Below are 27,382 nucleotides of genomic sequence, written 5' to 3'. Positions count from 1 at the left end.
TATAATGAAGCTGGCTTTGATTTGTACGCTGTTTTATCATAGCCAATGCGTGGGTTCCATTTTTAGATGGATTTGTGAAAAATTGCGATTTTTCGTAGCGTGCAATTCAGAAAACAGTTCCTTCCATTATTATAACAAAGATATTGACTGGTAGTCTTAATGAAACGTTGATTATCGTCAAACTCCAGTCAAAGCTTAATGTTAAAGCACGTAGTTCACCCTCGCACAATGGATTCAAAGTTTTGATTATTTGCTTTTTATCTGCGTCTCTCGGAAAACCAGAAACAGATGACAAATTCAAATCATCACATCGATTGCAAAATTATTGCATAGGATATCTTATCATTAGTCGCACAGCAGGACGAATGCATACATAGCGAAGTTCAATCTGGTGAAATAAAATGGCTGGAAAACTTTAGGAAAATCATAAAAAAGAGTTCAAAGCAATTATATATTAAAAATTTAATTGTTATTGATTTATTTGTAACCCACTGGGTTTTTGCTTAGGACACAAAGGACACTTTGGCTTCGATTCATCTTCACCTTAACTGATATGTTGACGATTAATCTCTTATTAATTCACACGATCATGTGAAATTCCACAGTGTGTTGCTTCAGTGATATAAGAATATGTTCTTTTTCCTTTATTCATCAGTTAACACTACAATGAAATTTAAATATTTCTATCTGTGCATATTTCCAAATATTCCTCCTAAGATTTCACTGAAAACTGAATTGTTTATATAATGAATAAACTTGTGGTATAGCTGCTTTTTTACCATCAGGGTTATCTGAGCCTCTAATAGGGAAAAAGCAAATATCAGATTCCGAGCTTAACTTATAATCCCGTACAAAAGTTTGGGTTCACCCCATAACAACGCACAAAAGTGTTTTGTCCATATCTCTGGAATTACACCCCCAACTGAAACTCTCCATGGCTCATTCGAAAGGAAATTAGTTAGCTTGTTGTTATTTTGACTAAACAAGTTTTTAATTTTGGGTAACAAAATTTTTACTTCTAGTTGTGTTGTATTTCGAAAACTAACACTGAGAAAATATATATTTCTCAGGAATGGATCAATTAAAATTTGAAATCGGTACGATAGTAAAATTGTGATCTCATCATCTCTGAAGAGCACTCTCGGAATTTTGGCGGAATAATCCGAAAACTATTCGAAATCATTGAAAAGTTATCCGAGAATCTGGGATGTCAGAGTTATCACGTAAAATTCTGAATTTAGCGAAGTATGCACTTCAACAGAAAAGTAATCGCCTATCTCGATGCGTTGGAAATTTCTTGCAAGAAATGCTCAAGAAAAGCATTTTTCTTTGATCGCAGTACGCAGTTGAAAAGAAATGTCATTTCAAATGGAACTCACTGTAGGAAATTTCTTGACCATTTCTTGAGCAGAAATTTTTACTTTTCTTGAGCGGAACAGCATACTTAGCTTTACTTTATAAATACCTGAATTTCCACCGACATTCAAAGATATCTATGAAACAACATAATTATCGTAATGCCAGAATTCAAGCGAAAAATCCAAATTTCTACAATTTGGAATATCACAATTGTTTTTGAATTTTCAATATTTCTTCGGAAATCGCAAAATACCTTTTAAAATATCAAAGCTTACGTTTCACGATGGTTTTTAGTCAAATTTTCATTATAACATTAAACTCAAAAATCTTGAAGCATGAGTAGCAATCTCTAAAGCTAACTATCAGTAGCTTTGTAGTAAATGTTCATAAAGTAAAGCAAAGTAAACTGACACAAACATGTTCCACTTGTGTCCCATGCATTAGAGACGAGATCAAATCGTGGCAAAAATACTCACGCGTGCGCGGAAAAATTCTCACAAAACTGCAGTTTCTTGAAGTAAACAACCACTTACATGCTTACCAGTAGATTGAAACACAGTGTACACAAACCCGCCAGCTAGTCAGCTCACCAGTTGTCACTTCTACCTTCCAGTGTACTTCACCTTGCACCCACTGACTGCTTAGATTGATGTGCCTTCCTTGAAGCTACCTTGGATATGTGTTTTTTAATCTCAACTGTAGGCAGAACTGGGAAAAGTTCTTAAATTCACACTACAGTAGGCGAGCGCAACAAATCACAATCAGTGGTACCAGTGAAACTCGCGCCTTTTGCTGCTGTAGGCAAAATGCCTTGAAAATAGCAAAACACCCGTTGCTAAGGGCAACTCAAAACTACTGTAGAAAAATTTTCTATTTCCCGCAGCATTTCCCGCATTTATAGCCTTCAATAACACTACTGATTTAGAAATAGTAGTTTACGGAACAAGTTGCAGAATGATGATTTTTAAAGCACGAGTCGTACATTTACCCAATGAGGCTTGCCAAGTTGCATAATTACGATGAGTGCTGTAAAAATCAAGTTCTGCAACGAGTTACGTACAACATTTTTTGCAATTTCGTAGAAGACCACTTGAGGGTATCAGAAATTATATAGGAATGCATCCACCATTATTTTACAATTCCTGAAAAACTGTTGTGTAATGCTTCATTACACAACTCAAAAAAGTTGTGTAATGAGAAAGTTTGCGTAATGAATCATTACAGCACTGGTTTCAGTTGCGTAATGACTATTCCCGCACTGCATACTTCAGTGCAGGAAAGTAAGCCGTTTCATGACACAGATTGGCGTTATGAAAAACAGCCTATTACGATGAGAAATTACAAAAATTAATGTACCCAAACAAAGGCTACTTGATGATATTCACAATTTTGAACTACAGTACTGACCCGATTTTGTCAGGTTTTAGACCCGATTTTGTCAGCCTATTATAAATTTGTCAAAATTGTTATCGCCATATTTTACCACGTTTACATTAAAATTGATTCAGACACGAATGCCATGACAAATGGTAAAGTGTCTTAAATAAAACATAATAATAATAATAATTAAAATTGATAATGATGTTTGATGTCATGCATGCATGGGCGTTGCCAGAGTGGGCAATGGCAATGCCTTTTATTAAGTGTTAAAAATCGATATTACCAATATAAGGGAGGGGGAGCCCCTGATCAAAAAAAAAATGGCTAAGCCCATGTTCATCGCCCTCTTAAAAGTCCATGTAACCATGTAACACGTCAAAATTTGAAAAACAGGAACAAAATAAAATGACCCGATTTTGTCAGCCTAAAATTCATCGAGGGGCTGACAAAATCGGGTCCTTATTGTACTGTATTAGAAGAGCCACGTGATTTTCGCAAAAACTCAAGCCTACTACTGTTACCATTCCCAACACTGACTGTAAGGCCGTCTTCAGTGTCATGTACTAGACGGTACAATTTTGACGGTCGAGGATCTTTACATCAAGGAAAATTTCTGAACTTCCCTGAGCAAAGAAAACTTTCATTTAATAACTAAGGAAGTGCTCTCATGAACACGGAGCTGTAAAGTGGCCACTGTCCTAGTTGAGACTAACGTCAGATAGAAGAAAAAAACGACGTAAGAGATGAGCCTAACGGCATTACTGGGCTTTTCAACTGTACCTACAAAACGTTCTGGTGGTATCACTAACATACACTCTGTATAATAATGAAAGTCAAGTATGTTCAAATATTTTCAATAACACATTGCACTTACATTCCGCAAAACTATTACATGACTAACCGGTTTTTTCATGGGCTCAAGCGATATAAAGCATAACGAAGCCAATTTTAAAGCATTATTATTATTCATAAAACATTATTATAGCGCGATCGGCTATTCCGGCAAACTTTGTGCTGTCCCAGAAGTTGAACTTCAAAATTAAACAAAGAAATGCTATTAGAATAATAATTACAGATGTTTGCACCTTTTTCAGTTTGTATTGCTGCTTTCTACGACGGTGATTTCATTTTATTCCATGAACTATACTGAAACTCAACAAAGTATGATATATTCCTACCCATAACCATGAAAAACGAGCCAGAAAGTATTTTTGACGTATACTTGCGCTTCGATATTCAATTTGTACCAATTTCATTTTATTCCATGAACTATACTGAAAACTCAACAAAGTATGATATATTCCTACCCATAACCATGAAAAACGAGCCAGAAAGTATTTTTGACGTATACTTGCGCTTCGATATTCAATTTGTACCAATGAGTTGCATGTAAAATAATTTGAATCGTAAGTATACTGCCCATAAATGCATGTCAGTCCCATGTTTGCTGGGTTTCCTATTCACATGGGACAATTATGCTTTTATGGGCAGTATATGGGTTCACCAAATTATCCAGAATATTATGCTACAAAAACTTATTTGCTTAAATGATTAAATTGGCTCCACAATTCCATATAACGCTTCAGCCTATGAAAAATCAGTAAATGTTGGAAGATTGTTTGGCTTGTAAGTGTAATGTGTCATTCAAGCAGTCTTTTGAACACTCTTAACAGCATCGTAATGCCTAATTAATCTATTTTTTAAATTATAGTTTTTAATGGTTACACCTCCAAAAGAACGTAACCCAAAATTTTGTTGATTCTTTAATTCAAATCTGCGCCCAGAAGTTACATATAACTAAATGAACCAAATATGAATCAATTTTGAACGGTATATTTTTTCTGATAATCTCATCCAATGAAAATCTGCTTAAATATCTCAGATTTTCATTGAAATTGTGAACTTATGCATTAAAAAGTATGTAACTTTAAAACGGGCCCTACGATCTGTTTGAAATTTGGTTCATAGCTATAGAAAACGTCTGGTGAGCACGGATCTGAAGTAGATTTTATTCTGCTAATAACGGTCAAGGTTAATTCTGGTTGTGACTGAATGACATATAATATAAGTGATGGAACAGCACAAAAACGTGTCCTTGCAGATGTATTGACCGAAATTCTACATGTTAAAGGACACGAAAACAATGGAACTGTGATTGATATTTACCGTATCAGATACCAAAGGCTCGCTTTTTTATGTGCATCCCGAAAGACGTTAATCACTTTATTTTTTGGGAGCGTGTACCTATCATACACTATTGAAAATTACTGTGGACGTAGTTCTCGTTATGACTGAATGATACATGATGTAAGTGTTGGAAAGACACAAAAACGTGTCCTTAAAGACTTATTGAACAATTTCACAAGTTAATGGACACAAAAACGATGGGGCTGTGATCGACATTTCCCGAGTTAGATACAGTGTCTTACCGATTTTGGCAACAAGGCTCGATTTTTATGTTGCCAAAATTGGGATGTTGCCAAATTTGGGAATTTTGAAATGCTTGTGTTTTTATCATTCTAATCTCTAAAAGTATCAGAAAATGCATGGCAATTACTATGAATGATGTGAAAAAATGAAAAATCTCTATTGTGCATGTAAATTTACTCAAGGTTTCACCATTTGATGCTTCTGGTAGAAATACAATCGCTACATGTATCCCTAATGTTTTGATTTGATTTCTGTAAGATTCTGTAACATCCGTAAAAATAAAAACGGATAGCAAAAAATTGTAGCTAAGATGCGGAGTCAGTGGAAAAAAATTGTTGTACAGGTCGGACTCGATTATCCGGAGTAAGGACTGTTCATTTTATAAAGTGGACACTTTGTTTATGCTATATCTTTTTTTATTTATTGATAAAATAGTAATCGGTTTTCTGTGCATCGTTGAACTATTATTCTACAATACTAGGAACATATAAGATCTCAGAAAATGCTTTTGGTTGAAGAGCTAAATAGTTTTTCCAAAAACTACTAAGGAAAGCAGTTCGTCAAAGTTTAACATTATTTTTCGCAAAACAAAAATCCTATTTTTTTATGAACAAATAGTATGTTTGTATCCTTCACTATTCTACTAAAGATAAAGCTTTGAAAAAATCAATTATATGCCACCATTCTCTGATATTAGTAATTTTAGTGTTTACCCATTTATGGTGAAATTTGCTGATACACCATCCTTTCACTCCCAGCAAAAGAGAAAAGTAAAAAGCGTGTTCAAAACTAGTTTGGATTGCTAAAGAATATATATTTGTATGAACGAGAGCTAAATCGTGAGTTTAAACCACAGTCTTAAGTATAAATTTTACTGTTTATGGTAGTTTTACTAAAAAGTCTCATACTTTTAAAATCATGTACGCATATTTATCGATATACAGCAAATTGCAAACGGTTTTCTCCGTATATTTCAATTGGTAATCTTAGAATGACATATTATGAAAATAATATGAGGTAAATAAAATCGATTTCATTACAGCAGTGTTGCCAATTTTGATGATTTTCAATAAACTTTGAAAGGTCTTCTGAGAATAAAGCAATTGTGTTTATATTGTGCCTTAAATGTGGCGTGGGGACTAAATAACTAACTCTATGAAGGCGTAAGTTATTTTTCATATTAACACTGCATTAGCACTTCCGTCAGGACATACTTTTAGCCAAAAAATTCTACTCATATCAATTCCCTTGAAATTTAAAATATTTTTCTCTAAAATATATAGGGGAAAAATGATTTTATTATATCTGTAAAATTGTTGCTCCAAAAGTTACTTGATTTTTCCCATCAGGCTTCTGATTGATGATGCTTTTGAAGAACAAGCCTTTTTTGAAAATAAAAAAAATATATTATCGAATTTTTAAGCCAATTTCTAACAATCATTGTTTTTGATAACCTCCAAAAATCGACCGTTATAATCGTTGTCCCATATTTGTGTGAATTTCAATTATTTTGGAGATTTTTTTTTATCACAACATTGTACAATACTAGTCGAACGATGTGCAGAAAACCGATTGAAATTTCATTGATAAATAAAAAAGATACAGCATGCACAAGGTGTCCACTTTATGAAATGAACAGTCCTTATCGATTTTATTTTTCACTCCGGATAATTGAATTCTCCGAATAATCAAATCACTGAGAAAAAAATTAAATCTTCGATAAAAGAACATAGGGGAACTTACGTATTCTCGGCAGCTTAAGCCGATGCCGTGCTTCTTTTGTAATTTTCTCGGACATCAGCTGACAAATTCCGTGTTTGTCTATTTACATTAATGCGTTGCTCAATCCTCTATCGATTCACACCGACAGACTTGGCAAAATGCTATTGGAAACGTTTTTACAACGCTGCAAACATCCCTTGTCAGTGTGACTATTGTCGGCAGCCTCAATCTCTTCGGCAACTTTCCCATAACAACTGCTGGTGAATCACTTCGGCAGCTCCAAATCAGTCGCATTTTGAGGCGTGCTCATTTGAATTGATGACATCTCCGGCTATATCGTTTATTGAGTCTCGGATATCTCGCCAGCGGGAAGCGGGCAGAACAAAGAATCATCTGAATGTTTCCACTGATGTGTTTTGATAGAAAAATACTGTGTATTTGGCGTTTCAAATTTGGTTGCCGATAATAGTCGAGTGGTGCCGAAGCCGTAAGTCTCCCTATATATTATCTTTTTTTGTTGTTTTATTTATATGACGCGGTGGTGTAACCTGAAACTTTTTCTAGGAAAAGTAGGGGTTTCTACAAGAAAAAAAATTTTTTTTTTGACCAGCGTACACAAAAACCACTTTCTTAAACCCCCCTGTTCTTAAATATTTTCAAAACTGCAAAACTATTCATGTTGTATATTGCAATACCAAATTATCTCAGATTAATGCATAAAAATTGAAAAACAAGGACATCAAAAATCAAATTCCGGATAATCGAGTCTTAAATTCCGGAGATTCGAATCCCGGATAATCGAGTCCCCGGATAATCGAGTCTCCGGATAATATTTCTAGGAAAAGTAGGGGTTTCTACAAGAAAAAAAAATTATTTTTTTTGACCAGCGTACACAAAAACCACTTTTTTAAACCCCCCTGTTCTTAAATATTTTCAAAACTGCAAAACTATTCATGTTGTATATTGCAATACCAAATTATCTCAGATTAATGCATAAAAATTGAAAAACAAGAACATCAAAAATCAAATTCCGGATAATCGAGTCTTAAATTCCGGAGATTCGAATCCCGGATAATCGAGTCCCCGGATAATCGAGTCTCCGGATAATCGAGTCCGACCTGTAATCATTTATTTTTTCTTCCTTTTAATTGTAGAGGAAAATCATATAAATGTTAACAATGTCCAAAGAATTTTGGGCATGGGCTTTTTACTCACTCTTAGAATTCTTCTTAAGAAGTTTTTCAACGAATACTTCAAAACCCATTCTCAACAATTTGCCCAAATTGTCAACTAGTGTTATGAACGAACTTTCTCGATGTTTTCCTCAATAACTGTTACTAAAATTCCTACAGAAATATCACGAGACAATTTGAAAACATTTTGAGGATCTTCAAACCGCCACACATAATCCGATTGGTACGTTAATTACAAGCACATAACAATAACAAAACATTTACGATCAACAAAGTAAAGCTAATCATCTTAACATTTGATGCTGTTATTACACTTGTTTTTATTGTCGATTACTATCCTATTCCACCAAATTATTATGCCTTTTAAACAATGTAGCACTTATTTTTACAGCTTGCCTGCTTTATGTCAATTACCCTTTGAAATATGCGCATTTTACTTATAATTACATTCAACATTAGCTTTCTAAGCTCGCAATGGTCACCAACATTTTCATTTTGACTTATTTTTGCTTTGTTTGAATTCACAATATTAGGTTTCAGTGCTTAATTATCAATTGAAAATATGTTTCCATGTGTTGCCAAAATCGGGAAGAAAATGTTGCCAAAAACGGGTGTTGCCAAAATCGGAGGTAGACAAAAGCGGGTGTTGCCAAAATCGGGAAGGCACTGTACTACCGACAATCCGATAGAAATTTACATTTGTATCGTAAGAATATGTAAAATCACATGATTTTCTGGGAGTGTTTATAATAAAATTACCTATTTCACCAAAGATTGTTGAGTAAAGTGGGGCAAAAGTTCTATTATGATTGAAAAATTATATTTTACAGGATAAACAATTATAAAATAAACAAATTTCAAAAAATGTTGTGTCAAAATTTTTACAAAGTGTGATTAACTCTGTATTTCGAATGACCCACAGAAAATTTTAAATAGACGTGTAATTTCAGAAGGTTTATGGACAGAAGGTCGAAAGACAAAAGTTCGAAAGGACAAAAGATCGAAAGACAAAAGGTCGAAAATGATTTGCTTGGTGGAAAACTTTTCCTTTTTTTGAAAAAAGATATTCGACCTTTTGTTGCTTTTTTGTTCTTCGACCTTTTGTCCTTTCGACCTTTTGTCTTTTGACCTTTTGTTTTCGACTTTTTCTCATAGATTCTATATGCAAGTTTTCCCCGGATTTGATATATGTATGATTCGAATACACAACCAAGCATTTGTCCTTAAAAAAACAAAATTAGTTTTAATATTTATTTTGTTGCATGCAACGGAGGTTAGATAGGAAACTATAATTTTCAGAACAACTTGAACAGCATTCAAACCATTATGAAATTTATAACATTCGTTCCAAATTGAGCTAGAAAACCCAAAAAAGAAGCTTTGGTTTCACTTGAAATTTTGCTCGACTTCATAGGTATGAAATATATAAAAACAATGGATAACTTCAAGTCGTGTCTAGTACACTATACTGAAGATGTCGAAAAATAAAGTTTTTAGATTAAATTGAAAGTCATAGTATAGTTTTCATATACTTTTCTCACTTGGACCTCAGAAGCTCATGTGAAAATTTACATGGAATTCATCAACTCTAAGGGAGGCATGATGTTTGTCTAGAGAAAACCAACCAAAGATATGGGTTAAACGGTTTCAATTACATTTTCGACCACAGGTAGTACAGTAGTCGATGATTTTTTTATTATTGATTTTAAGATACTCCAATCCAAGCATAAGAGACTGATACAATCCGGAAACAATAAAATCAGTTTTTTGACCAACCTAACCAAAACAAACACAATTTTTAGAGCAACCCTACCTATCAAGGTCTTCCACCAAATAGCTCGAAGTGCACAATAACAATTTTATGTAACAAATGTTTAAAGCTCTTTATGATATTTTTAACGACACTAATCGATGGGTATATATGACAAAACAACCTCAAATATTTTGTATCACGTATTAATCTCAAACTTTTAACTGCCCAATTGCAAAAGGGGAATAAGTGACATCTTAGTTGGTTTTGAACTAAGCACACTGTAAAAGAGAAAAAAATAACAAAATTCGAAAAATATTGACTTTGTTTTTAGTTCCATCACAATTTGTTTGATAGCAGCTTTTCGCGGAAAAAAATCTTCAAACTCGTTTCTCTCAAAAGCAGAATTTTGTTATTCACACCCCTTTGCTTATAAGCCCTTCAACTTAGGGGTCAGTGTTCAATGCTGGTATAGAATTGCCATTTTTTTTTAAATAATCGGTCTTGATAGCTTACTACAATTCGGATTATTCGGATTATTCGATTCGAGTTCAAACACACAATTTTATGCCTTATTGTGACTCCAATTTTTTTTTTTTTTCAAGATGGGATGAAATGAACATTTTTTTTTGTTTTTTTTATCTTCTGTAAATCAACACCTTGTTCTATAACAAATAAAAAAAATAAATTTGTATAAAGTACAATTCGTTAAAAACAAAGCTCTGTTTTCAAATACGCAATGGCAATAATAGGGATATGATATGATAAACGTACCAATCTACCGATGAATCGCGGCTATCAGATTGAAAACTCTCCATTTCATCTTTGAAGTTTCACTTCACATGTCACTCTTGATTTCCATTTATTCCAAACGCGTATCACACAATTATCGCTATCCATTCGGTTGTATCCTGACTTCTGATAAACTGCAGTGACACTGCTCTTCAATTTCCTCTTATCCTGAATTATCAGAACTTCCAAACTATTTCTGACTTTGAATTCAATTCCCACAGTATCACTAATCACCCTCACACCAGTCACGATACAGATCTCGAGCAACAGCCGACCGACACGCTGGATAAAGTTATCCGTTTAATATTCGCCGAAAAATGCATCCAAAATAAGATTCCTGCTCTTTATTCACTGTCTCTTGCACTGACACCACAAAATTCCATATGCGAGCATTTTAGCACAAGGACACTGCATCCCACCACTACTGCTTGCACCAGCTAGAGCGAACAAAGCGACCATTCCGATCCGCTGCGGAGAAGACACAGGCCACGGTAGCATAACTGTAGTGCAGTGCAACACTACAAACCTACATTCCACCAAACGCTAAGTGGGTGGTGGGCAACGACAGCAAATACAAAAATCTCTGCTTCCTCTTGGAGCACAGAACCGCACACTACTGTCACAGCACAGCCCCCACAACTGCTCGAGGTGAAGAAAATCCCGCCCGGCAGCGTGAAACTTTGCACAACAGATTCACCCCGTTTTCCGGAACAAGGCGGCCAGAGGGGGATGATGCATGGAAAACCGATCCCGAGCCTAAAACGCACTACTTCTACTGTGGGAAACAGAAGAGGTAAGAGGGTAGACACTAACGCGAGCGGCAGTCGTCAGGTTTTTCCGCGAACTCAATTCCGAAACAATCCAATTCCGTCGACGGTTCCGCAAGAACTGAATCCGAGATGAATCCTGTCCTGTGCTGGGTCTCCTGCCTGCCTGCTGATCTCGGGTGAAAAGCAGCATGCTTCTGCCTGTGTGGTGGCTGCTTTTGGTATCGCACACCACGCATCTCTTCTCTTCTTCAATCAAATCACTTGTTGGCCGCCCAGCAGCGAACGAAACCCATCGCGCTTAAGGGTATACGGTAAGAATTTTCTTCATGTCGATACGATACAAAACGATAAATGGAATTTCTAGCAGTAGTCAACACTAATTACACGACATTAAGGTGATTATAAAACGAAGCCAAACTTTGAATTTTCAAGTGCACAAGACGAGAGTATCTGACAACAGTTCGCGTTGAAAACCAATCAAATTGCTTGCGTGCTGGTGGTGACCAATGGGATAGATTTTCAACGCGGAGCGCTGTTTGGTTCTCAAGTCTTGTGCTCTTGAAAATTTGAAATTTGGCTTCGTTCTATAATCACCTTAACTGGAGTGTTCGCCCGAGATCTGCACGCAGTTTTGCACACCGTCCATCAATCAATCCGTCCTTCAATCAATCTTGTGAGCTTCCCGGGAAGCTGTTCGCGTCCATTTTTACATATATAAATGGATAATTTTGACTCTACAATATTTTTTTTGAAATGGCTAATGAGTTTCGACTTGCAATTTAATAGAAAAATTCTTTCGGTTTTTGGACAAAAACGTTGTATAAGTTATAGTGAGCCGGTTGGACTACAAAAGAAGTGTACACATATATATTTTGGCCCAAAAAATTTCAAAATTTAACTTAATTATTAATATATCCAAAAATTCCTTTTTAATTATTTTTCGATTATTCACCACAAAGGCTTTATAGAAATGAATGTTTGGGATCTTGGTATCAGAAGGCGGGCTCCAAAGGCACGTTCCCCACCAGTCGAGAGATTTGTGCCATCGCCATATTTGAGCCTATTTCATCATCTACCCGATGGGAGAGGAAAGGGAAGGGAAAGATGGGAGGAAATAGGAGTGGGGTCCCTTGAAGAGGGAAGATCGCATAAGCGAAATGAGAGCATGTAGCTCCATACCACAATGGGTTCGAACAGCGCCCTAAAAAGGGCACTACAAACGCTTGAGCGTAAAGAGAGCCTATAGCTCATTACCACAGCAGGTTAAGAATAACAGAATGTCATGAAGATTCAGGCTTTTGAATTCAGTTTCACTTAATTCTTCACTTAATAATTCGAATCGCATTTGCGCAAACACTGTACAGTTACATACCAGGTGATAATCTCCATAATCGGAGTCACAACTATCACACACAAATGAGTCAGCACGCTGAATATTTGCCATGTGATAGTAGAGTCGGCAATGGCCTGTCAACGCTCTGACCAAGAGACTGCAATTCAGCTTTGACAGATTTGTTAAATACTTCGGCACCCTTGGAGATGGCTCAGTAATGTACAATTTTGTTTGACGACACGACTCCAAACAATTTTAATATTGCTTATGCTGAGTTGCCGCCCAAAAATTGAGCTGAGCTTCACCCAGCACTTCGAAATTGGAATAGCTAGCTCAGGGCCAATGAACCCATGCGATGCACCATCGCGAGCTAGCTCACCAGCCAATTCATTTCCAGCTATGGAAGAATGGCCAGGTACCCATACAAGGTTTACAGAGTTGACTGATTTCAGTTCCTCAATTTGGGTTCAACATGCGATAACAAGCTTCGACCTTGAGTTGGCCGAAGCGAGAGCTTTTATAGCTGCCTGACTATCTCAACAGAAGTATATGACTTTATCCATTACGCGCTGTTGAAGTGCTGATTGCACTCCACACATAAGAGCAAATATTTCCGCCTGAAAAACGGTACAGTTTCTACCAAGTGAGTAAAACTGATTCAGCCTTAGCTCACGCGAATTAACACCTGCAGTAGCTCAACCTTCAAGAAGGGAGCCATCAGTGTAACATACAATATTGTTTGATATACTTCTTTCCAAATAGCCGGACGTCCACTCTTCCCGTGAAGGAAATTGTGTGGTAAATGTCCTGTAAGGAAAGTGACAAGCAATTGTGAGATCACTTGGAGCAAGGACAATTTTGCCTCAATTCAACAAAGTAGAAACAACGAAGTGTGTGTTGATCTACGATTCACTGGATTTTTCTCCAGTAGATCCAGTACCCATAAACGGTAAGAGGATCCAGTACCCATAAACGGCATCAGGTCGAATAGGGTGCTTATTAGCGTTGGGCGATTTTGAATCGATGTTCCGAAAATTGATGTTTGCTTTCCGATTAATCGATTTTTTGAATCGATGTTCGGAGCACCTTAAATTGGATGAATCGATTCTCTTCATTTGATTCTTTGATTCGATTCATTTTGTTGAAATCGTTAAATATTTCTTAAAAAGTTTGTGGCAAAGAAACCATATTTTGAACTTATCTTGAAGTAGTAAATCTGGTTCTGATTTTCGAAACTGATTTGATTGGAAGATGTTGGAATCGGTTGCAAATGCATTTGGTCTCATTTCAAGCTTCATAAATGTCAGTTTTCATCCGATTCGAATCGATTCGAAAACATCGATTCAAAGGATTCGATTAAATCGATGAATCGATTCGGCAGTTGAAATGTGAATCGATTCAGTAACATCGATGTTCTGAACAAATTTGCCCAACGCTAGTGCTTATGCAATACCAACTATCAAAGCTAGATAGTCGTCGGCAAATCCATAAGTTGGAAAACCGCTATTATTGAGTTGCCTCAATTGCGTATCTGCTACGAGATTAAAAAAAAAGTGGTGACAAGACTCCTCCTTGGGGGCATCCGCAAACACTCAATTTTCGAATCACTGCTTGACGCAATGTTGAGAAGAGATATCGGTTTTTGAGCATTTGATGAATCCAATTGATAATTATTGTAGGTAGCCCATGGTTTCTTGCGACTTCCAATATGTCATCGAAAGACACGTTATCAAAGGCAAAATCCAAAAAAAAAAAAAACACTCAAGCAGGATTACTTCTGAGCGAATGCTTTCTCGATATCGTATACAACTTTGTGTAAAAGAGTCACAGTGGACTTTCCAGATCAGTAAGTATGTTGATTCACATGAAGAGGCACGTTCGCCAAATAAACATCACGGATGTGATGCTCGATAATGCGTTCCAGATATTTTCGAAGAAAAGAGGTCATACTGATTGGTCTTAAACTGTTTGCTTCTTCATAAGACGCATGTCCTCCTTTTGGGTAGCAAAACTGCACACAAGTAACTTTTTCAAAACATGTTTGATAAACTCACATCCCTTTTGCAGCAGAGCAGGATAAATCCCATTCGCTCCTGGAGATTTGAAAGGAGCAAAACTATTTAGTGCCCATTGAATCGATTCAGTAGTTACGATACTGCGACCCAAGGCCAGGGACTCGTAGCTGCATGAAAAGACATTTGGTTCATCCGTAGATGCTATGTCCACACATCCGGGGAAGTGTGTATTGAATAAAAATTCGAAAACTTCTTCGTCAGAAGAAGTAAAGTCACCATTAGGTAAGCTTATTTCGTTTACTTGAAAATCCTTAGATTTTGCAAGGATTTTGTTCAGCCGACTGACTTTACTCAAACTGGAAACATTCGTTCTGCAGAACGAAGAGCCTTCTAGTACATTGTTTCCTGAGTCTAGTCAGATCGGAATTCTACCATGCTCTTGTAGTCTTTACAGACCGCAGAGGACATGCTTCTTCAAAAGCTTCCATAGTGTAGGATGTTGTAGTATCAACGGCATCATCCAAATCACTAGGATTTCCAATGGACGGAGAATATCCATGAAATTCGTTCGCAACCAATTAAATATAGAGTTTCCAGTTTGTTGACCGAGGATTCCTAAAACGCAAAGTCTGCGCAGTCTTCTTTATTAGATACCATGAAGGTTGGGCGATTGCCTAATTTAAGTAATTCAAGATTTGTACTACTTAAGTATTCCATCAGATCTCAAATTGATATCTGATGATGATGTGATGAGCATTTGCATCACTGCCCACAATCAGCGGAAGGCCATCTGTTACGCAGTGTACGACAACTCGTTTGAAGCCATCCGTTGGGGATGGTTTATTATGTGGTAAATATACAGAACAATAGACGTATTTCCTGCTGAGGTCAACAACAGAAACAGTAGTTAACTCAGAAATGAGTGTAGCAACGATTGCTTTATTAACGAGCACGCAAGCACGGGGCATTGAGCGCGAGTTTGTCATTTCAAGTTTTCTGAAAGTAGCAAAAACTTGGTCCACAAGGTTACCTAGATAGAAGTTAATACTACGAAAGTAGGGTTCTTGAAGAAGCATCAGTTGGGCTGTATCACTTTGCATGAGTCTGCAAAGATTGATATGCTGAAGATTGATCTGAGCTAACCTAATAGTAGCCACTACCCATACTAGGCAGGATTAAGCTTTTTGCAATCTCAGCACGAAAAAGACCAGCAGCGAAAATCTAGATCGGTATCTATTGAAAGACGCCAAAAGCGAAAAAGCACAGAATACACTGTGTAAAACGCATAATGCGAAACCATATAGGTGATAATTTAAATTAAATAGCAAATTATTCATAATCCCACCCTTATTGCTAGAGACTGAAGAAGAGCAGCCGATTATCTCGGCGAAACACAAGGTTAGGTTAGGTTTTATATAGACCCCCCAAACCATTCATTCCTAGGCATAAATTAGGTGAACTTTTACCACCGGAATAGCCATTCCGTAGTGTTAATTCTTAGCCAGTTGAAACAACCGCTATCGACACTACGTGGCTATCTAGGCTGCTCAGGAAAAGGAGGTTAATGTTGATGATTAACTCCTGACTTGCCCATGCAGCCATTAAAAATCAACGACACAGAAGCTTTATAGAAATCAATGTTGGGGATAATACTTCAGAATGGAGAAGTTTTTAATAAGAAGTTTAAAAAAGAGTCTCCAATAGTCTCCAATGCAAAAAGAAATATTAATCAAATAATAAAATCGGCCATTTTTACTAGTTATTCGTGATTTACCATACAAAAATATCAATAAATCAGTGGAGTGAAATACTACCTATATTCTTGGAAACTTCTTGGTATAGGCCTCCAAGAGCAATACAAAACATACTGTTGTTGTTGTTCAAACATACGAAATATCGCTTACCCTTACCGGCAGCAGCGAAACCCATCGCGCGCGCTTCGAGAGGTTCATTCCGATTCGTTCGATGATGATATCACAATCTCTCCTGTGCCATCGACTCTCCCTCTCTCTCTGCATATCGGAGATCCTTTCTCTGGCTGTACGAAATGAATACTTTCTGTAACCAACCTGGGAAAACTGAGTTCCGCTTCGTTGGTTTGGTCTCCCCAGCAGCTTTCCTCAAACCGGGGGAACGGTATAAACAGTGACGTCACTGATGTAAACAGAGAGTGAGTGGTACGTCGGTCTGTGAGCAAGAACCACGTGCTATCATAGCAGCTGAGCTGAATTGTTGAACTGCTTTGGCCCAGCATCGGAAGCAATTCAATGAATGAATGAATTGCATTTTGCGGGAAAAGGTTTGGCGTAGAGACGGACGTGGATAAGTGTGGGCCACACGTAGTGTAGTGTTACACACTGACGTGGGGCGTTTGTTTCCTTAATTCTGTCTTCTTTGCAGTAGGTTCGGAAATAGCTCCTTGATTCGGGGTAATGTAGCGGGCTTGTAGCGTATCATATTTCATGATTTTGTGAATCAATTGGGCTAAAAATTTTCTCCCTTTTTTAGAATTGGGGGTTAGGTGTTTTATTTTACATATGTGTTGAAAAAAACCTCGTAAATCTGATAGCAATACTAACTCCCAGATTTGGAGTTTGTTCAGATGGGTTTTGTTGTGCAATGTTATCAGGCGTAGAAGGGCACTGTAGCAGAAGATGATTAACAGACTGTCATGATGTGATGCGAATTATGATTTTTACAGCGAGAAATAAGTGAGAGATACTCTCAATTTTCTCTGAATTCAATCTGGTCGAGAGGGCATTCAATTGTAGTCGAAAATAAAACTGAAAAAAAAAACATAACATCCAAACCAAGTGGAAGCTGGATCATGACTGATACCAGAGTAAAGAGTAAAAAAAATCTAGAGTCAGGCAACGAGAAAAAAGAATGATTCAAGAACGACAAAGAAAGAGAGATATTCTAGAGCCCAGTATACCGTTTTGATTCATATTACGGACAGCTTCAAATTCCGGACACTCTACTTTGTATGGGAAACATTTCACGCGAAATGTTTCAATTTTTGCTGTTCAAAAATTCTCAATTTCAAGGCTCGTTTTAGAAAACTTTATCCATAAATATCTTTGAAAATTTATAATGCCCAACTACCTTAGATGTCTCTTTGGTGGTTTAACGATTTCGAATGATGATTTGACTGTTCCATCAATGAGTATCATGAGCTGTCCGGAATTCGATTCAAAGTGTCCGGAATATGAGGCAAAAGTGAGGAAGCGTCCGGAATAAGAATCATAAAAAAGCCACACATTTTGATTTATTTGAAATTATTGAAGTTGCGGAAGCGTATTCTTCACCCACCGTTCGAAAGTAAAGGGCTTCCGACGCTCGATAGCGCTAAGGAATCATACAGAATGATTTATTTTGTATACTTTATGCTGGGTTATATTTCCCTGAGTCCTTAAGTGTCCGTAATATGAATCAAAACGGTAAGTAAGCTAATAAAAAAATAAACCACTTACACTTCTCGGTTCAAAATCAGACGGGACAGTAAACACCAAATATAAAAATAATATATGTTCAGTGCTTGTTTCCATTAACAATTACCAAAGCATTACCAGAGTGAAGTTTTGGATGACTTGGCATGTTGGTGTATTTTTGTCAACAGGTTCCTAGGGAGAAAAAGGTTACTTCATTAGCAGTTCTGAATTCTAAATTGCGACATGCGAAACTAATGACTTATTCGTATGTTAGTATTATCCGGACGATCACCGTGGAAGAAGCTTCTTAATTCTCCATAAAATGATATTTCGTATTTTGATAGTATATAATAGAAAAAATGGTTTCTCTTGGCCACCTCGAAAGTTCTCAATTGGTATCGTTTCAAATATAACATTCATTTCTTATATCTAGGAGTTTTGAATTAGATAACACTTTATGTAGTAAAACTTAAACTTGAGGTGATTGAATTAGATAACACTTTATGTAGTAAAACTGAAGAAGGCTATAAATAACATTACAAGTCATTTGCCGTTCAATTTTGTGTTCATAGCATAGCATAGCATTAACGACTGTACAAATCGTGGGTGGCTGTACAATGCTCAGCTCTATTGGTTTTAAGAAATCTATATGGAGTGTTACTCAAACTTTTTTCATAGACTTCACGGGATAGGGAGATTGTGTTAGTAGGGTAGGGTATATAGGAGGATGAGCTCTAATCGACAATTTAGAGTATTATAAATAACATATGGTAATAATTACATAAATATCAATTATAAATTTACCTGACATATCCGAACCATTACTGAAAGAAAAGTTTTAATTTGTAATAAGTTCACTGCACTGCGTGAACAATACACTGTCACTATTCCACAGCACTACACGAACGACGCAACTGACCCGATTTATCGAGACCGCATCATCTGCTCCGACAGGAGCAAGCGTCGTGGTCAAAGGATCACACACTCATTTGCCGTTCAGCTTTGTGTTCATGCGTGAAAAATAGTATCTCTTTACTTGATTAAAAAAAAAAACTCTTCTGCTACCACCTTCAAGGTAGATGATCTATCTCGACTTTCCGGTAAAATACGACAATCTCCTTTCTTTACGCTTTAGAAAGAGATTTTGATTCTCCTGAAGAAAATCAAAACCCCTTGTCAAATCCACCATTTTCAGAAATTGGTCACGATTGGTAGTACTCTTTGCTTCTCAACTTGAATTGAAGAGGCTGGACTGTTTCAAATTTCTGCTCGGAAATTTTGTCCAAAGCATCGAACTGATTGTGCATTTTCCGAATCATTTATTTCGCCACCACCATTTCGAAGAATTTCCCTTTCTTACATTTTTACTACGTTACCGCCAGTTTTATACCGTTTTGATTCATATTACGGACAGCTTCAAATTCCGGACACTCAACTTTGTATGGGAAACATTTCACAGGAAATGTTTCAATTTTTGCCGTTCGATAGTTCACACTTTCGAGGCTCGTTTTAATAAGCTTCTTCAATAAATATCTATGCATGTTTATAATGCCCAACTGCCTTAGACGTCTCTTTAGTGGATTGAGAATTCCAATTGATGATTTGACTTTTCTAATCATGATTTTCATGAGCTGTCCGGAATTCGAATCAGAGTGTCCGGAATATGAGGCAAAAGTGAGGAAGCGTCCGTAATTAGAATCATGAAAAGGCCACATATTTCGATTTATTTTAAATTATTTAAGTTGCGGAAGCGTATTCTTTACCCACCATTCGAAAGTTGAGGGTTTCCGACGCTCGATAACGCTGAGGTATCATTTTTTTTTTTTCCTGTGTTGGGTGTATAATCACTGCGACCATTTATTTGATCTATTGTGATACACCACCCATTTTAATGTATAACCGTATTCAAGGTGATAGATTACTATGATTAGTTATCCTCAACTCATGATTTCGGTATTTTCAAAATGGGGAATAATATGTCGTATAAACCGAACTACTTTGAATGGAGCTAAGGACCATATATCAGAGGGCTGTAGAAACCCTTGATCAAGATACTTTAATCTCACAGCAAAAAGTGCAACGCAGTTACACAGAAGGTGTTCAGAGGTTTCTGTTTCCTCACTACAAAAGCGACAATTATCATCTTCAATTCTTTTGATTGGTCGTAAATGATATTTAACTAAACAATGTCCTGTAATTAGTCCTGTGTATGCACACAGGTCTTTTTTTGACAGGGCGAGAAGTTTTTGTGTATTTGATTTATTGGGTGTTATAAACTTTTTAGATTGGCGGGCTACAACAGTTTTATTCCAGTTGGTATTTACCATGGCTTTTTCCCAGTTCCTGAGCTCCATTTTAATGGAGCATGGTGAGACTCCACAGAAAGGCTCTGGCCCTTGTAAATGTTGAGATGATCCAACTCTTGCCAGCTCATCTGCTTTTTCATTTCCTTGTATTCCCTGATGCCCAGGCACCCAGTAAAGAACTATAGTATTATTTACCGATAATTTTTGAAGTAATAGAGTACATTCCCAAACCAACTTCGAAGTACATGTGTATGATTTCAAAGCAGCGAGCGCTGCTTGGCTATCAGAAAAAATGCATATGTTGGAATGCTTGTATTTTCTTTTTAAGCAAATAGAAGCACATTCTAGTATAGCTTGTATTTCAGCCTGGAAGACGGTTGGCCATCTACCCATTGAGACTGATAAACATACACCGGGACCTGTAACACCAGCTCCCACTTGATCGTTTGGTTTGGAACCGTCAGTATAGAAGACTATTGAACCTGAGCGAATTTGTGGTCCTCCCACATCCCAGACAGAGCGATCCGGCTCTACTACATTGTACCTACGATCAAAATTAAATGTCGTTTCCATCCAGTCATTGTTGACTGTAACTAATGGATTAATTAGAACTTTTTTCAAAATTTCCAAATGACCTTTTATGTCACCATCATAAAAAACCGTAGTTCGTTTAAGCCGTAGTGCGGCTTTTCCAGCTTCTAGTTGAACGAATTGATACAGAGGGAGTAGATTAAGCATTGCATCTAATGCTTTTGTAGGTGTGCTGCGCATTGCGCCTGTTATGGATATAGTAGCCAGCCTTTGTATTTTTTCTAATATTTTTATTGCACTCTTTTCCAAAGTCTTCGGCCACCATACTAATGAAGCATACGTAATTCTGGGTCTCACAATAGCCATGTATATCCAGTGGATCATAGCTGGCCGCAATCCCCATTTATTTCCAAAAGTTCTTTTACTTATCCATAGTGCATTTGCTGCCTTATCGAGTATGTTACTTAAATGTAGACTCCAGTTTAATTTACGATCTAAAATGACTCCCAGATATTTAACATTCGATGAAAGTGTCATTAAAGTCCCTCTCATACGAAGATCAGATATCTTGAATGTTCTTTTCTTAGTAAACGAAATGATGCTTGTTTTTTGAGGATTGATGTCCAGTCCTTCAGATTCGCACCATTTAATTGTGTAGTTTATAGCTGCTTGCATTCTGCTTGCAATGATATTGTCATGTTTTCCTCTGACTATAATAACAATGTCATCTGCAAACCCAATTACTTCAAATCCCTGTGCTTCTAAACTTGCCAGTAATTCATCAACAACAAGTGACCAGAGAAGAGGCGAAAGAACGCCTCCTTGTGGACATCCTTTCACTGCTTTAACAGATATTAATGAACTACCGAGTTTTGCTGATATTTCACGTTTTGATAGCATTTCATTAATCCATTGAACGATACATATGTCAAACTTTCGCTTTAACATTGTCCTCGTCATGGATCTATGAGACGCATTATCAAACGCTCCTTCAATATCTAGAAAAGTTGCTAGTAAAATTTCTTTTGCTTCATACGTTTTTTCTATCTTAGTTACAAGTGCGTGTAACGCAGTTGTAGTTGATTTACCAGTTTGATAAGCAAATTGATTATTATTTAGAGGATACTTTCTCATATAAGTAGATTTAACATATTGATCAATAAGTTTTTCCATAATTTTGAGCATTATAGATGACAAACTTATTGGTCTGAATGATTTGGGAGAAGTCTTATCTTTTTTGTTAGCCTTCGGAATAAAAATCACTCGAATCTGTCGCCATGATTTGGGTATATATCCAAGTATAATACTTGCTTTAAACATATTACAAATACATGGGGTAAGGATACCATTACTTTTTTGCAAAAATGCTGGAAATATTCCATCTACACCAGGAGATTTGAATGCATCAAATGAATTGATTGCCCAATCAACCTTAGATACAGTAAAAATTTGTTCAGCTATATTTTTTGCGTCACAACAAGAGGTCGAGAAGTTATTACTGTGTTCACCATGACTGTCCATCTCGGTTGTTTCATTACCGATAATGTTTTCTAACATGTTTTCATCATTATTACTAATCAGTACAGAATCAGGAAAATGTGTCTGCATCATAACTTCCAACGTTTCTTTTGCGTTCGATGTTAGGCAGTTGTTTTCTTTCTTTACAGTACCTAAACCATTTGTATGATCTTTCGATAGGACTTTTTGTAGTCTTGCAACTACAGGAGTGTTTTCAATGCTTTCACATGTATGTCTCCAGTCCAGTCTTTTAGATCTTCTTATTTCTTTATTATATTCAGTCAGAGCAATTTTATATTGGTCCCATTCCCTGGTCCTCTTTGCTCTATTGAACAGTTTTCTAGTATTTTTTCTAAGAATTTCTAGGCGTTTATTCCACCACGAAACATCTCTGTTTGTGGAACGTACAGTGATTGGGCAACTCGCATGGAATGCCTCTTGGACTGATTGTAACATGAGTACCGAAAATTTTTCAAGTTCTTGAACTGTGTTTATGTTCTTGTCAGGAAGTTTACACTCAGTCAAAAGTTTTGAGTAATATAAATCCCAATTTGTTTTACGAGGGTTGCGATAAGCTTCAGTTTGAACATAATTTGCTTGATATTCAAACAATATTTGTCTGTGGTCAGACAGGGAAGTTTCGTTTGATACATGCCAGTTTTTTAAATTTTTTTCTGAGATGTTTGCACTACAAAGTGTCAAATCCAAAACTTCTTCCCTGATGGAATTAACAAAGGTTGCTTTACATCCTTTGTTACAAATGTCAATGTTATTGTTGATTATGTATTCTAGGAGGTTTTGCCCCCTATCATTTATATCGGTGCTACTCCAAACTGTGTGATGAGCATTCGCATCACATCCTATTATGAAGGGCTTGTTTTTGCGTTTGCAAAAAGAAACAAAATTTGAAACGTCATGGGGAGGAATGTCTTCTGCATCTCCAGGAAAGTAAGCGGATGCAACATACATTTCCGCTACTCCACGAGAAGTAGGAATTTCCATTAAAATTGCAACAATATCTCTTTTGATAAACTCTGTTACCGGCAAAAAATTAATCCTACTATTGACTAGAATAGCAGTTCGGGGGGCAGTTTTATTTTCATCATAAATAAGTTTGCTAGAAGATGCTGCTATGCCTAATACTCTACTATTATACGTCCACGGCTCCTGAATCAGTGCAATGTCCAGTTTGCTATGAGTGAACGTTTTGTGTAGTACAGCAGATGCGCCTTTCGCATGGTGTAAGTTTATTTGAACAAATTTAATCTGCTTATTTGCTTGATTATTGTTAGTTGTGTTAGTATCAATGTTGGTATTTGTGATACTAGTATTATTGGTTCGCGTAATGTTATTCCTCAAAATATGTTTATTCAAATTATTGCATTCATTACTTTTCACTTGCATTATTCTTAGAAGTTTCACTTTCTTGGGGTGATTTTAGCCCCCCTATGTTGGTTTCGTGATTACCCAAACTTTTTATGTATTTAGAAATATATTTGTTTTTATGTACAGAATCTTTGTTGTCTAAAACTGTTTTTGTTGGACCATGATTGATAGGGGAGTTTTTAGCATATCGTTTCGATCCCAATAGAGCTTTAGGTCCTGAAGACTCTTGGGAAGTGTTTTCCGATCCTACATCAACGCAGCGAGGTTCTTTAGAGATTTTTGGGTAGCCCAGATTACCTGTACTCCCAATCCCACTAGTACCAGGTCGGTTTAGATTTGGATTCGATTTATTTCCTCGTGCAGAGTCTCCAGTATTCTTTAAGTGTTCTGTAGGGATCTTCGTCTGCTTATTTTCTCCTGAGGTATCATACAGAATGATTTATTTTGTGTGCTCTATGCTGAGTTATACTTCCCTGAGTCCTTAAGTGTCCGTAATATGAATCAAAACGGTACCTCACTTTTTTGGAAAGATGTTTTAAATTAGAGGATTCAGCAACTATGTTTTGTTAATGTTCGGAAGTGATCTTCACACTCAAAAAAATGTTCTGGAAACGTAAACTGTCAAAAATACACCGTGAATACACAAAAATACACCGTGGGTATAGGTTGAAGAACAGCATGATGCTAAAGTTAGCTGCTACTACTTGCAGCTTTAAAAGATATGCACACTTCAATTTGATGAGAAAAAATCAGAAAATCGTTCGTAAATCTTCAAAATGAAGAGTTAGCGCTTCAGTGTCTTCGGCAAAAATTTGTATTTTTACAGCAACTTAAACATTGTAGAACATTGTAAAAATGTAGAAACTCAAATTTGGAAGTTATTGACAAAATATGAGTTTAAAGGGGGTACCCATCATTTTTACCCCCTAACTTCGTCAGAGTAAGAGGTAGAGCTTTTCCGTCTTCGACAAACTTTCATGAAATAATGTCGCCTACAAAACTTGCTTAGATAGTTTTCAATTTTCACAATAAATTAAAGAGTTATTTTTTTCTCAGTGTATATCACCTTAAGTGAAATTTTTTTCAGTGTTTAAATGAAATACTCAATAAATGATGAAACTTTGTAGAATACGTCAAAACGCTAAACCCAATAGTTTCAGCACAAACACACATGTCCCACTTTTTTTGATTTCGTCCCACTGTACGTCGTAGCAATATAGCATAAGCATAAGCATAAGCATAGATGACCGTACAATTCGTACCGTTTTGATTCATATTACGGACACTTAAGGCCTCGGCGAAGTATAACCCAACATGGAGCATACAACATAAATCATTTTGTATGATTCCTTAGCGTTATCGAGCGTCGGAAGCCCTTAACTTTCGGATGGTGGGTAAAGAATACGCCTCCGCAACTTGAATAATTTTAAATAAATCAAAATGTGTGACCTTTTCATGATTCTTATTCCGGACGCTTCCTCACTTTTGCCTCATATTCCGGACACTTCGATTCGAATTCCGGACGGCTCATGATAATCATTAATGGAACAGACAAATCATCAATTGAAATCATCAAACCACTAAAGAGACGTCTAAGGTAGATGGGCATTATAAACTTGCAAAGATATTTATGGAAAAAGCTTGATAAAACGAGCCTCGAAAGTAAGAACTTTTGAACGGCGAAAATTGAAACATTTCGTGTGAAATGTTTCCCATACAAAGTAGAGTGTCCGGAATTTGAAGCTGTCCGTAATATGAATCAAAACGGTAGTTGCTACTCCGTGATTGACCAGAACAATCGAAGTTGCACAGGGAATTAATGAGTGGGGCTTGGGATTAGCTTACCATTCTTCAATGTGCACAAATCGAGAGCTCAAATTTAAAAGTCAATAACGGCGCCGGCCACGTCCTTACGGTCATCGGGGAAGGGAAGGAATGTTAGTGTGACTACCGTTGTTACTAGAGACCGAGATCACCTCTGCATCTCCACGGTTGTCATGGAGAGGATATTGGGTTAGTGGGATAAGGTAAAGATCTGGGAGTCACCAATGTTTGGTGATGCGAGCCATGATATAATCACGCCTAACCGGATTCGCGAAATAATTCGATAATCGCATTAAACGCCGAACAAGTGTTCGTCACTCGCCCACGCAAGAGCAAGCGACGCGATCAATAGATCAAACACTACTAGCGATCCGCGGCGCTTTTTCATTTCTCTGAGCGAACGACGCGCGACAAGTTTGATCCTGCCCCCATCGCCCGCCCCCGCAGGAGCAAGCGTCAAGGTCTAAGGATCAAACACTACTAACGAACCGATCACTTTTCCACCGCTTCACTACCGACGCGCGACATGTTTGATCCTGCCCTCATCACCCGCTCCCGCAGGAGCAAGTGTCAAGGTCGAAGGATCAAACACTACTCATTTCGTCCCACTGTACGTCGTAGCAATATAAAGCAAAACAATTGAGGGAAACTGGAAATAATATCATTTTATAGTCTTAAGATAAGCATTTGCTCAATGTGTCCCCTATGCTTTTGATATCCTTACTATTTGGTTGCATGTACAGTTGCCTCTCTACACACCAAATATTATTTGCTGGCAATCAGCAAAATTTTGCTGTAATTTCAGAAATCCATCCAGCAAAATATAATGCTGATCGTTCATCAAATTGAATTGCCATAAAAATGACAGCTCTTTTGCAAAACGTTCAGCAATGCGTAAGCCCGCTTGCTGGTTAACCAGTATTTTATTTTCAGTTGCTTGTGAATTCGATTAGTAAATAAAATAATGCCACGTTAAATTAAAAACTTTCTTGTGCCACATGTTTCGCTTACAACATAAATTACATTGTATCATTTTATTTGCCATTAAGCGCTTCACTACGAAAAAACTGCCTGTTTCAGGTTCATCGAGCAGGCGAAGACTTTTGCGTTATTCAGCCGCGATTTGATATATCTTCCGGCTTGTCGATAAACGGTTTTTATAACCATGTCTGAAAATAGAAACAAATTCATCTGGTATCTTTATTTTAAAACATTTTTGATACTTACAAACGATCGTTGTTAAATGGAAGACCGAGACAAAAAGAAGAAAAAACTACAAGTGTTTGACAGATGTCTTGGTGATTATTTCAGTAAACAACTAGTTTGCTGAAAATGCAGCAAACAAAGTTTACTTTACTGAATTACTGAATTGCTGAAGTCATTCCAGCATTTCATTTTGCTGGAAGGCTAACGTAAAATTTGGTGTGTACATCTCGATTTCAAGTGGTCCATCCAGATAAAGAGAGAGAGATCGAGACAAAGAACAAATTTTTAATGAAGACTAGATCGAAATTCACTCCATTACCAGGAAAATAATAAACAAGCAGACGTTATCTGGCGTTCCAAAATTGTTTTGAATCACTAAAATCTAGTCTAGTCACCTTTGATAATGGTCATATCGACATACGGAGAGAAAATAAGG

The 27,382-nt window shown here is 36.8% G+C and overlaps 1 protein-coding gene across 2 annotated transcripts in view; it reads right to left on the bottom strand.

The window, feature by feature from the left end:
* The window catches only part of LOC5575506 (monocarboxylate transporter 8), a 163,957-nt gene extending 152,451 nt beyond the window's left edge, over positions 1 to 11,506 (bottom strand). For both annotated transcript variants that reach the window (XM_021847031.1, XM_021847032.1), the window contains exon 1: positions 10,609 to 11,506. The gene's annotated coding sequence lies outside the window, so the exon portion shown is untranslated. The remainder of the gene's footprint in view (positions 1 to 10,608) is intronic.
* Positions 11,507 to 27,382: the final 15,876 nt, after the last annotated feature.

Source organism: Aedes aegypti, chromosome 2, assembly GCF_002204515.2.
Source record: "Aedes aegypti strain LVP_AGWG chromosome 2, AaegL5.0 Primary Assembly, whole genome shotgun sequence".
Lineage (NCBI taxonomy): Eukaryota > Metazoa > Arthropoda > Insecta > Diptera > Culicidae > Aedes > Aedes aegypti.
This window is presented reverse-complemented; position numbering and strand designations above follow the sequence as displayed.